This window comes from Heteronotia binoei, chromosome 1, assembly GCF_032191835.1.
Source record: "Heteronotia binoei isolate CCM8104 ecotype False Entrance Well chromosome 1, APGP_CSIRO_Hbin_v1, whole genome shotgun sequence".
NCBI classification, from domain to species: domain Eukaryota; kingdom Metazoa; phylum Chordata; class Lepidosauria; order Squamata; family Gekkonidae; genus Heteronotia; species Heteronotia binoei.
Window position 1 is genome coordinate 177,781,811 of NC_083223.1, and position 13,328 is coordinate 177,795,138.

The window sequence follows — 13,328 nt, forward strand, 5'->3', positions numbered from 1 at the left end:
CATCCTCTTATTATTTTGAGGAATTGGGTTTGTAAACTTTCCCCTCAGTTACAAGATGTTCATAGGGTACCCAAGTATAAAAGTTTTGGGTTTGTTGCCATAAGATAACTTCTTGGGTTTTTTGTGAGCAAGGTGAACACAGAGATCACTGAGGCAGGAGCTGTATGCAAATAACAAAGATTTATTTATTTACAGAGTGGTTTTAAATAACAAATCAGCAGCACAGGTCTCCAAACAGTTAAAGAAGAAACCTGGCTAAGGCACATACATTTTTGCTAGTTAAAGTGTAGTGTGAATTCTCTTTAATGTGTTCAGGTACAAATAGGCTTTCATTGACTAGCCACTGGGTTGAATCCTTACTTTCCCATTCTAATTCCGCAGATGTTAACAAAATCTCTTTACACACACACACAGGATTCCACCCACACCAGCCTAAATTTGGTTTAGCTTAACTTAACCCTATTAAAAATACAAATTCACTTATTAATTCAACCATATCATCTTACAGTAGGCATAAAAAAATACAAACCAAATTAAAAGGAGTCCCCAAGACTCAGACTAAATGAAATGAGGTCTGCTCATCACCAGAAACCGACCTCACTACTGGACCCTCTGTGCTCTCCCAAAGGTAGAGCTAAACCACTCTGCCACGCTGAGCTACCCTTTAAACAGCTCTCTTGTTAAGGCCAATTGAAACTATCACTGCACTCTCCATAAGGCAGACCTTGACTATCTCCTCTGTGCTTCTCTCCAACATTCCTCCCCCTTTTTGAAGGATACCAGACAGCCTCCTGTTCATCACAACCTCACCCCCCCCCAAAAAAAAGTAGTGACCAGCACTTATTAATTGCACACAGAAACAAATGGGCAGCCAGTGTTATTTTTTTTATAACTGAAGAGATGTATTTCCAGTTGAGGGTCAGTTCGGTGTAGTGGTTAAGTGTGCGGACTCTTATTGATTTTATAATTTTTTTATTGATTTTAACTACAAAAGGAAGAAGCAAAACCATAGATACATCAAAGACGGGAAAGGGCATGTACAGAGTGGGAAAAGAACAAAAAAACCCCCCAATATATTAGTTATAATTCTACCTCCAAATAAAATACCAAATCACTCTACCTATAAGTATGAAGTTCTCTATATATTTTACCATCTTTATCTTTCATTGTAATTTTTTTTACTAAGCTGTTACTAGCAATATAAGTCTAAACAATTCTTCAACACAAATGAGTATAAAAAAATCAGAGCAATCACTACACAGAACTGGCTGATTTAGCTTAACAAACTAATTTGTTAATTTAACAATATCCTTATTAAAATAAGCACATAAAATCATATCTTTATCCCTAGCAAGTTAGAGAAAAACCAATATAATAGTTTATCTATCTCAGTATATGCAGTTTTTTGAAAGGAGCATATTAAAAACAAATCTGTCAAATTACAAAATAATTGTGCTGTCTGCTTTTTTTAACAATTAATCCAACTCTTATATCAATATGAGCAATTTCTCCAAACAAACATACTAAGAGTAAATGTGCTATATAAAAATAAATGTGTTGTCTGCCCTCTTTACCTCCAAATTAACTGTATATTTATCTAACATTTTAACAACACCTTTCCATCCTTAGAATCTCCCTTGGTCTTTTGAGATCACATATCAATTCATATTAATAATTCCATATTTATTTACCCAGAGAGAAAACCACAACTCAGGAATCCTTCCTCCCAGGGACGCTTTTACATGTTGATTTTAGTTACTTAACTTAACCCTATTAAAAATACAAATTCACTTATTAATTCAACAATATCATCTTACAGTAGGCATAAAAACATATATCTTTATCTATTAAATACAAACCAAATTAAAAGGTAATTATGATATCTGCCTACCCAAGTATATAGCCCAAAAATCCCACCTAGCTTTTAAAAATCATATATAAGTTCTTACTATAAGTTCCATATCAAACTGCCCATCAAGTTGCAATTTAATTACATTATGTGTTGTCTTAAAATTTAAGCAGCCTGTCACTAATAACACAGGTCGAGATGCAGGACAGGAACCCGGAAGTGACCGACAGGCTGCTTCAGTGGGCCGCTGCGCCGGCCCCCTGGGCCCTACAACGATGGGACCGATGCCACAGGGATGGGCTCGAAACACTCTATAACCCCTCAAAAGAACAGCAGTCTAGCTCGCTTCCCCCGAGCCTTGCCGCCATAAGCCTCAAGGGGGCTCATTTTGCGGCATCTCCCGGCGGGAGGGTGGCACCCTCACAGGACACATATCAAATGAAAGAGGGGGCGCAGGGCTATCAGAAACAGCCGGCGGAGGGAGTCGGGAGACCACCCCACTGGGGGATCCACACCCCGAAAGTGATGAAGGTGGCGCAGATAGAGCCAACAGAGCAAACAGGACAAAATAAATAGGCTGCATTATGCAGCACAGTTGAGAAAGTGCCTTATCCCATATACTGATGAAGTAAATACAGGATCTGAGAACAAAATTGCACCAGAAGACACAAACACAAAGCTCCCTTACACTGAATCAGTGCTTGGGTCCACCAAAGTCAGTATTGTCCACTCCAGTCACAAACACAAAGCTCCCTTACACTGAATCAGTGCTTGGGCCCACCAAAGTCAGTATTGTCACATAAGAACATAAGAGAAGCCATGTTGGATCAGGCCAATGGCCCATCCAGTCCAACACTCTGCGTCACATAAGAACATAAGAGAAGCCCTGTTGGATCAGGCCAGTGGCCCATCCAGTCCAACACTCTGCGTCACATAAGAACATAAGAGAAGCCCTGTTGGATCAGGCCAGTGGCCCATCCAGTCCAACACTCTGCGTCACATAAGAACATAAGAGAAGCTCTGTTGGATCAGGCCAGTGGCCCATCCAGTCCAACACTCTGCGTCACATAAGAGAAGCCCTGTTGGATCAGGCCAGTGGCCCATCCAGTCCAACACTCTGCGTCACATAAGAACATAAGAGAAGCCCTGTTGGATCAGGCCAGTGGCCCATCCAGTCCAACACTCTGCGTCACATAAGAACATAAGAGAAGCCCTGTTGGATCAGGCCAGTGGCCCATCCAGTCCAACACTCTGCGTCACATAAGAACATAAGAGAAGCCCTGTTGGATCAGGCCAGTGGCCCATCCAGTCCAACACTCTGCGTCACATAAGAACATAAGAGAAGCCTTGTTGGATCAGGCCAGTGGCCCATTCAGTCCAACACTCTGTGTCACATAAGAACATAAGGAGGGAGGGAGCGAGGGAGGGAGGGAAGGAAGGAAGGAAGGAAGGAAGGAAGGAAGGAAGGAAGGAAGGAAGGAAGGAAGGAAGGGAGGGAGGGAGGGAGGGAGGGAGGGAGGGAGGAAGGAAGGAAGGAAGGAAGGAAGGAAGGAAGGAAGGAAGGAAGGAAGGAAGGAAGGAAGGAAGGAAGGAAGGAAGGAAGGGAGGGAGGGAGGGAGGGAGGGAGGGAGGGAGGGAGGGAGGGAGGAGGGAGGGAAGGGAAGAAGGAAGGAAGGAAGGAAGGAAGGAAGGAAGGAAGGAAGGAAGGAAGGAAGGAAGGAAGGGAGGGAGGGAGGGAGGGAGGGAGGGAAGGAAGGGAGGAGGGAGGGAGGAAGGGAGGGAGGAAGGAAGGAAGGAAGGAAGGAAGGAAGGAAGGGAGGGAGGAGGGAAGGAAGGGAGGAGGGAGGGAAGGAGGGAAGGAAGGGAGGAGGGAGGGAAGGAAGGAAGGGAGGGAGGGAGGGAGGGAAGGAAGAAAGGAAGGGAGGGGGGGACTAGCGGAGGCCGCGGAGAGGCCTTCGCTGGTCGGCGCTGGTCCCGGAAAGCCCTCCAGAGTCTCTGGAAGGCCTTCCGGGACCAGCGCCGGCTGCTCCGCGGCCTCTCCGCGGCCTCCGCTGGTCGCTGGAGGCCCTCCAGAGTCTCTGGTGGGCCTCCAGCGACCAGCGGAGGCCGCGGAGAGGCCTTCGCTGGTCGGCGCTGGTCCCGGAAAGTCCTCCAGAGTCTCTGGAAGGCCTTCCGGGACCAGCGCCGGCTGCTCCGCGGCCTCCGCTGGTCGCTGGAGACCCTCCAGAGTCTCTGGAGGGCCTCCAGCGACCAGCGGAGGCCACGGAGAGGCCTTCGCTGGTGGGCGCTGGTCCCGGAAGGCCCTCCAGAGTCTCTGGAAGGCCTTCCGGGACCAGCACCGGCTGCTCCGCGGCCTCTCCGCGGCCTCCGCTGGTCGCTGGAGGCCCTCCAGAGTCTCTGGAGGGTCTCCAGCGACCAGCGGAGGCCGCGGAGCAGCGGGGAAGGCGGGCGGGGAAGGCGGGCGGGGAAGGCGGCGAGGGAGGGAGCGTCCCTGCGCGTGTGCAGGGGCCCTGCGCACGCGCAGGGACGCTCCCTCCCTCACTCGCCACCTTCCCCGCCGGCGCCCGCGGCTCACCGCCTCCGGGGCTGGCTAAACCGGGACCTCTAAATGGTCCCGGTATAGCCAGCCCGGGTGGCGGGAATAGGGGGCCAGAACCGGGACATTCCCGGGCGCCCGGGACGGTCTGGCCACCCTACTGGCTGCTGACCCGCCGCCTCGCCGATGCAGGGATTCAGGGGTTAGCCTTACAGTGGCTTTCCTCTTTCCTTGAAGGTCGGGGACAAAGGGTGGCGATTGGGGGAGAGCTGTCTCAGAGGCACCCACTTAATTGTGGAGTGCCGCAGGGGGTGGTTCTCTCTCCAATGTTATTTAATATCTTTATGCGCCCCCTTGCCCAGATCGCCCGGGGACATGGGCTGGGCTGTCACCAGTATGCTGACGACACCCAGCTCTACCTATTGATGGGAGGCCGGGCCGCTGATGCCCCTATAGATCTGGACCGAGCATTGCAAGCCGTTGCTGACTGGATCAAGCTGAACGGGTTGAAATTGAATCCAGCGAAGACAGAGGTCCTTTGCCTAGGCCGCAGCGCCCCGGAAGGAGGGATTCCCCTTCCAGTTTTTGACGGGACGCCACTCGTACCAGTGCGTGAAGTCAGGAGCTTGGGAGTGCTACTGGAGTCCTCCTTGACAATGGAGGCCCAGATAGCGGCCACTGCCAAATCCGCCTTTTTTCATCTTAGACGGGCGAGGCAGTTGGCCCCCTTCTTGGAGCGAGGCGACCTGGCAACAGTGATCCATGCAACGGTCACCTCGAGATTGGACTACTGTAATGCCCTCTACATGGAGCTGCCCCTGTACCGAACACGGAAATTACAGCTAGTGCAGAACGCAGCAGCCAGGCTGCTAGTGGGACTACCCCGGTGGGAACACGTGTGGACTAGGCTGCGGGAACTGCACTGGCTGCCAATTGTATACCGGGTTCGTTACAAGGTGCTGGTTATCACCTATAAAGCCCTATATGGCCAAGGACCTGCCTACCTTAGGGACCGCCTCTCTCCATATGTTCCCCAGAGAGCACTGTGTTCCAGTTCACAAAATCTTTTGGAAATCCCTGGGCCTAAGGAGACCAAACTTAAAACAACTAGGGAGCTGGCCTTCTCTATAAAAGCGCCCCAATGGTGGAATCAGCTGCCGGAGGAGGTGCGGACCCTGTGGGACCTCAACCAGTTCCGCAGGGCCTGCAAAACTGCCCTCTTCCAAGAAGCCTTCAAGACGTAACCAGACTGAATATTACGTTGCCTGGATAAATAGAGACTGTAGCACCACCGTATTGTTTTTTAGCTTTTTAACATTAATTTATATTTGTATTTATATTGCGAATTGATTTTAACTGTATTGTTATATCATGATACTATATCATGTGCTGTAAGCCGCCCTGAGCCTGCCTCGGCGGGGAGGGCGGGATATAAATAAAAACTTATTATTATTATTATTATTATTATTATTATTATTATTATTATTATTATTATTATTATTATTATTATTATTTTGCCAAAGGAAAATCCCTCCAGAGTCTTCCCTCCAACCACCTGATTCAAAGGCGCTGCAGGAGAACAATCTGTGGGCACCCCTGAAGTCAAGGCAACGTAACCCGGAAACCAAGTGTGTGGACTCTTATCTGGGAGAATCAGGTTTGATTCCCCATTCCTCCACATGCACCTGATGTGACCTTGGGTCAGCCACAAGTTCTCTCAAGGCTGTTCTGCTCAAAAGCAGTTCTGGGAAAGTTCTCTCGGCCCCACCTACATCACAGGGTGTCTGTTGTGGGGAGGGAAAGGGAAAGGAGATTTGTAAGCTGCTCTGAGACTCCTTGGGTAGTGAAGGGCAGGGTATAAATCCAATCTCTTCTCTTCTTCCAACCTGTTCCAGTCAGCAATCATGCCATCACATTTGTATGATGCAAAGAAGAGGACAACACTGACACCAACCACCATTTGGCTGGGCTCCTCCTTCCCCCCAAAATTATCTCCAGCCATGTCCATTCCACCTGGCCATTGTTTAACCATTTTAACTGTCTATTTGCAACAGTTTAATGTTCTTATTTTCCCCTTCCCCTTTTGAATTGTATCTAGTAGGCTGAAAACCATCATGGCAGGGACCCCTCTGTTCTGTTCTTTGTACTGTGCTTAGCAAGCTCTTTGTACTGTGCTTTCAAGCTCTTTGTAACTTAAAAAAATGTTACGAATAGATTTGTTCCTAAGATATTGAGGCTGCCAAACAGTAGTGCATTAACACACACTCTGGATGCTCTCATGCAGCCTATGTAGATAGATCTAGGTGGCTAGCTGTGGTGGTCTGAACTCTGAAGCAATAGAACAAAGTTGGAGTCCAGAAGCAAGTAGGGGTGTGCATTCGATTCAGCCAAATCAAGGAAGCTGCCGAATCACCCGATTCCGAAGTATATGGCACCGTATATTTCTGAATCCAATTGGGACCCATTATACAGGAGCCGTATATGGCTCCCAGTATACTTCCGAATAGATATTCAGAAGTATTCGGAAGTCCATGGAAAAGGCGGGAAAGGAGCTTCTGCAGCCTCAGGGAAACTGCTTGCCTCCTTTCCTGCCTTTAGAAGTCTTTTCCCGCCTCTGCCATAGCCTACCTGGGATTAGGGAGGGAGGGGGAGGGGGATAGGAGCCCCAGCAGCCAATCCAAAGCATGCATTTGCAAAATGCATGCTTTGCAGGGCTGTTGTGTAGCTGATGGCTGGGCTAATCCCCCAGCCATCAGCAACATTGTTGTTCTTTTGTTTACTTGGGTATCCAAGTAAACAGTGTTCTCTGGCCAATCACAGAGCAGTGCTATTTTTTTAAACTGCTCTGTGTAGTGTCAGAGAACCTTTTTAAGGAGTCTGCCTGGCTGGACTCCATTCCATTGCTGCTGTGTTGGTGTGAGAGATTGTGCTGCACTGGCCCTTGGCCTCAGCTGCTGCTGCTCTCTCTCAGCCTTGCCTGGAGTAGAGAAGACGTCTAAGGTAAGACAGTCTTGGGGTTCTTGTTTTTATTTTAGTTAGTAAAAGGACTTTTTAAGACTCAGAGTCCCTTTATCCGGCTAAACTGACCTGTAGACACCTAACCATCTTATATATGACTGTGAACTGTAGCACCTTAACTTAATTTAATTTATAATAGCTGTTTTATCTATTTTAACTAATCTATGTAACCTAATTGTATTTTAATCTGTTGTGTCTTGATTGTATTTTATTCAAATCATGGTTGTCCCATGTCTGTGAGCCGCCCTGAGCCTGCCTTTGGCAGGGGAGGGCGGGATACAAAAATAAATTTACTTACTTTACTTATCCAGATTTGGGTGGGTGAGTACTGGGTAGCTTATTTGGGGTTAGGGTTAGGGGGTTCTGCTGGGAGTGGGGGTCTGGGGTGGGGGGGTTGCCAATTTGCCCTTATCTTACTTTAGTGAGAGTACTTTTGAAAGTGCAGTCTCCTTTTACTTTTCCTGATTTGTGTGGCTTGGATTTCGTGGGGTTAGGGTGAAGGTTTTTTGGGGGGGGAGAGGGGTTGGTAAAGTTCCTGTATTGTTAAAAGTCAATTTTTTTACTGTTTTAAAAGGATTCTGTGTTTGATTTGTTGCTGCTGTGTTGTGCTGCTGTTGTTCCTTTTCTCTTCTGGTTCTGGTTCTTTTTGGGGGGTGCTGTTTGGCCTAATTTTCATTGTTGAAAAGGTCACTTTTTTAACACTTGAGTTAGTTGGCCTTTTCTCAGTGATTTGTTTGGATCTATTCTCTGTTGCTGTGCGTTTTGCATCCTCCTGTCCTATTGTCTCTTTTCCTGGTTCTGGTTTTTGGGGAGGGGTGTTGTTGACTGATTTGGCTTGAGGTTTTTGTTGAAAAGGTCACTTTTTTAACAGTTGAGTTTGTTGGCCTTTTCTCAGTGATCTGTTTGGATCTATTCTCTGCTGCTGTGGGTTTTGCATCCTCCTGTCCTATTGTCCCTTTTCCTGGTTCTGGTTTTTTTGGGGGGGGTTAAAAGTTACCCTAAGTTTCTTTCTGTCACATTTTGTTTTTTTTAAATTACCTCTGGTTGGTGTGGGGGTTGGTGTGTGGGGTGGGTCTCTTTCATGTTTTTATAATTATTTTTGGAGTCTGAGTGTGCTTTCGGTTTGGCTAGGGCCACTAAATAGGCTGCTCCACTAATAAGGGTGTTTTTAGGGATTGTTTTTTGAAATTAAAAAAAAATTAATCCAGTTTAGGGCTTTTATCTTCTTTCAGAATTCAACTAGGCCAGATAGGGGTGATTTTAAAAGATTTTAGGTTTCTCATAAAAGGCAGCGTGACTACTAGGCCACATCAGGCTCCCTTTTAAAGAGACTAGGGTTGCAGTGCATCTTGCTTTCAGCCACTGAAAGCTGGTGCAACTTAGATTTCCATAGGGTAAACCACAGCTTCTCTCAAGTTATAGGGGACACCTGATTTCTAGTTTGGAAGGAAATCAGGTTTGTCCCAGGATCTAGTTAGAAGTTTAACTAGGAGGATATAACAAGGATTGCCTTCATCTCAAGGTAGCCTTTTAAAAACTGTAGCCAGGTAGAGGCAGGATCATCTAATCTCCTAAACTTTACCAGACTACTACTACCCCAACCCAAAGAAGGACAGGTTAGGGACCAAAAAAGCAAACAAGTTTTGGTGGAAGCGTTTTTAAAAAGAAGTCAGGACACCTGTTGATTCAGGGTACAGTGCAGTGAGTTAGGTTTATAAAAAACCTCACTCTCAGTTCAGGTTGTGAGACTGGCCAAGGGTGACATGAGTGACAGGCAGCAGAAGAGGGGCCCTGGGGGCAAGGCCAAGGAGGGGTGGAGGGGAGGGGGAGGACCCAGGTCTCCCCCCCACCTGTGCGTAGGGCCAGTCCACAGCTGCCTTCCAGCACTCCAATCTCTGCCAGAGTGTGATGAAGAAGAAGGCCCGCCTTGGGCCCTTCATTGAGGCTGCTGCTGGGGCGCCCCCAGTAGAGGTGCCATTAGATGCTGGCACTGAGCAGGGGTCTGCTGCTCGGGCAGTCTCTCCAGCTGATGTCACTCAGCCTCAGCAGCCAGAGGACGGGCAGCAAGAGCAGCCCTCCTTGGAGATGAGCTTTGGAGACAGTTTTCTGTCCAAAACGATCACCCCAAGGAGGGTGCAGAGTGTCGTGCAGGAGCTGGAGGAGAAGCTGGTTGAGGAGGACCAGTCCCCTTCTTCGGTTCCTTCAGGCACCAGCAATCCTTCAGGGGATGGCCAGGAGGGGAGGCCGCATGGAGTGGAGGGGGAAGAGATGGAGAAACACAAGGTGCCTCCATCTCCACCCACTTCCCCCCAGCGGCCAGCCCCTCCTGCTACCCCAAGACACGATGTGTCTGTCCCAAACCCCTCACAGGAGGAGCTTGGGCATCCGTACACCTCCGAAGTCTGGAAGCATTTCCAACTTATGGAGGATCCACGCTATGCGCAGTGCCAGCTGTGCAGGGCCCAGATCAGTCGTGGGCGGGACCCTGCCCACCTGACTCCAGGGGGGGGATGCAGAACCACCTGCGGAAGCACCACCCAGTGGTGCTTCTTAAGGGGGAGAAGCAGGCTGGTGCTGGGGTGCCCAAGAGGCCAACACCACCCAGCCAGAAGGTCTGTCCCATCGCGATTACCTCCAGAGCTCTCCAGGAGAGTTCCGTGGCAGTGCAGGGACACCAACCATCTCTGCCTGAGATGTTTGGTGGGGGTGGCACCTGTGTGCCAAGAGGGGGAATCAGGTATGGTAGGGTGATTGCCTGGAACCTTGCCAGATCGATCGCCCATGGGCTTCCATTTTCAGTGGTCGAGAATCCTGGGGTGCTAGTTGCTCGAGTACCTGGCGCCCTGGTACAAAGTTCCTGCTAGAACCACCATTAGCAGAACCATTCCGTCAGCTGTTTTCAGGGCGACCAGATCTGTGGTGAAGGCGCATTTTTCCCGTGCTGCCGGGGGGGACTGTTCATTTCACCTCAGATATCTGGAGCTCCCAACATGCGTTCGAGGGTATCTCTCCCTGACTGCGCATTGGTGGCATCCCAGAGAGCTGCAGGATGGGGGTGGCACTGGCAGTAGCGGCAGGCATGGTCAGGGCCACCAAGCCGGCTATCGCTGGGCCTTGCTGCACGCTGAAGCAGTCGATGTGCCGCACACGGCGGACACTCTCAGAGCCATCCTCTCACGGCAGTTAGAGGGCTGGGTAGGCAGCGGGGACGTCGCCATGGGCTTCATGGTGACTGATGCTGGCTCCAACATCAAGGCGGCTGTCCAGCGTCAGGGCCTACAACGCCTTCCTTGCGTGGCCCACCTTCTCCACCTCATGGTTAAGGACGCATTGGGCCAGACAAAAAGTCAGGATCATTGGTATCTAGCCGCGACCCATGAGTACCGACTTCTGCTCCAGAAGTGTCGGCACATCATGGGTCACTTCTCACGCAGCAATACAGACTTGTATCTGCTGCGTGAGAAACAGACACTGACAGGCGTGCCAGGGCACCACCTGATCGGTGATGTCAGCACATGCTGGAACTCCACCTGTGCCATGCTGGAGCGCATGGTGGAGCAGAGAGCAGCCCTGGATGCCTTTGTCTCTGAGATTTGTCTTTCGGGATGAGAATCATCTCATCCAAGAGGATTGGGTGGTCATTTCTCAGACTGTGGAGGTTCTTGGGCCCTTCAAGACCCAGACAGAAATGCTCTCGTCTGACATGGCAAGCATCGCACTGGTTGTCCCCACGGTCCACATGGCCCATGAGGACCTGGCCTCGTTTTTAGTGCCAGCTCAAGGCCATGCAGACGTTCTTCCAGTGGTGCGCGCCCTGGTTGTTAGGCTGCAGGAGGGGCTTGAGGCCCACTTTCAGACTTTCACCCAGGATAAGGTCTACATGATGGCGACCATGTTAGACCCGCACCTTAAGGGCACAGTCGCCGAGCGGGCCAATGAGTTCGATCGCTGGCGAGATGATCCAGTAGCCCAGTAGCCTCTAATTATGCCCTATGTTGCCATGGATTTCAATGGCCCATAGGGTATAATGGTGGGATAGGGGCACCCTCTTTGGGTGCCCCTGGAATGGGACCCCCTGGCCCAATCTTTTTGTGACTTGGGGGGTTTGTAGGGGGCTCTTGGGGGGTTTGCAAATTTGGGGGCTCTCCCTCAAACCCCCTCCCCTCCAGGCAGCTTCCAATATACCCTATTTGATTTCAATGGCCATAGGGTATAATGGGGCCGTATATTCAGAAAGAGCCGCGCATCTACTGCATATGCGGCTATTCTGAGTACCCTTATTCAGAAATATACGGTATTCCGAATTTTTTGGCTCCATATTTTTCCGAATCCGATTAATTCCGATTTTTTTTTTTTGCACACCCCTAGTAGCAAGTACTCATGCAGCCTAGTATGCTGACTGAACCACAATGCTGGTGCAGCTGTAACTTCACATGAACACCACCACCAGCATGTGCTGAATAGCACTGAGTACACAGAGGAGTGTGGGGAGGAATGGAGGAGTTTTTGAACATCTTAAAAGAATCAGGCGAGGCTGGGGCAATGAGAGGACAATCCCCATGAGCCTTACATCACTGTTGACCCTTGCTGCACTCTTGCTAATAACGGAGTTGTTGAGAGACTATTTCTGATTCAGAAGCATGATGTTATGCTGAGGCCAAGATGGTCCCTTGGGTTGATCTCTGCCTCCCCGTGAGAAAGCTACAAGGGCTGGGAAAGGTCATCCAAGCTGAGCTCATACCAGCAGCCTTCAAAGGACAAAAGGATGGGTCCCACATCAACAAGATCAGTCTGAAAGCTGGAAAGAAGAGGAAGGGAGGAAGATCTTTGATCTCACATATATGAACCTCCTCCAGAGCGAACCAAGTGAAATAAATAGTTCATTCCTAATCTTTTTATGCTGCAGCTTCCCATTTCCTTAGTGATATCTTGTGTGAAGCAACTGCAGAGGACCACTGGCAAGAGCTCTTCCCCAGCTCTCAGAATGCTGACATCACCTTGGCTCACCAGCATAACACCATCTTGCTCAGAAGAGCTCTGCTGAATCAGAGTAGCGGTCTATCTAATTCAATATCCGGTTTCACACAGTAGCAGAGTGGTTTTCCTGTAGGGACAACAAACAAAGGATAAAAGCCAAGGCCTTCCACTGATTTTGTTTTTTCACACTGGTATTTAGAGATTTACTACCTCCAAAGGTGGAGGGTTCCCTGTAGCCACTATGTCCACTGGCAATGCATTCCACAGTTTAATTACTCATAGAGTAATTACTCATAGAGTCTAGTAGTAGTAGTGTTAATGTTTGTCCTGAATCTACTGTCTAGTAACTTCATTGGGTTCCCTTAAGTTTTAGTATTATGGGAGAGGTAGTAAAACCTTTTATCCATTTTCTCCACCCCATGCATAATTTTATAAACCTCTTATCATGACCCTCTTTGTTATCTTGTTTCTATCTTGAAAAGCCCAGACTCCTTAGCCTTTCCTCAGAAGAAAAATGTCCCAACCCTTGAACATCTTGTTTGCCCTTTTCTGCACTTGTTCCAGCTCAGCAACCAGAAATGTATACAGTACTCTATGACAGTGGTCCCCAACCTTTTTGGCCCTGGGGACCAGCCCCAAGGCCGCCCTGCCAACCACGACCTCAGGGCCTGCGCAGCCTCACCTCGTCCCTCCTCCGCCCCCCCCCCCCACAGCCTCGCTGCCTCCTCTTCCCCGTTTTCCTCCCCCATTTCCTCCTCCCTCCTTCACCGCTGCCCCCTATGCAGCCTCGCAGCCTCCTCCCCCCCCCCCCGTTTTCACCATTTTAAAGCCGGGGAAAGGGCCATCAAGTGCCTCCCAGGCCGACCCCCTCCCCCGCCGATCAGCTGGTGGGTGGGAAAACCACCACAGCAGCAGCGAGCAATGCTGCCCTTGCCTCCTTCCCTTCCC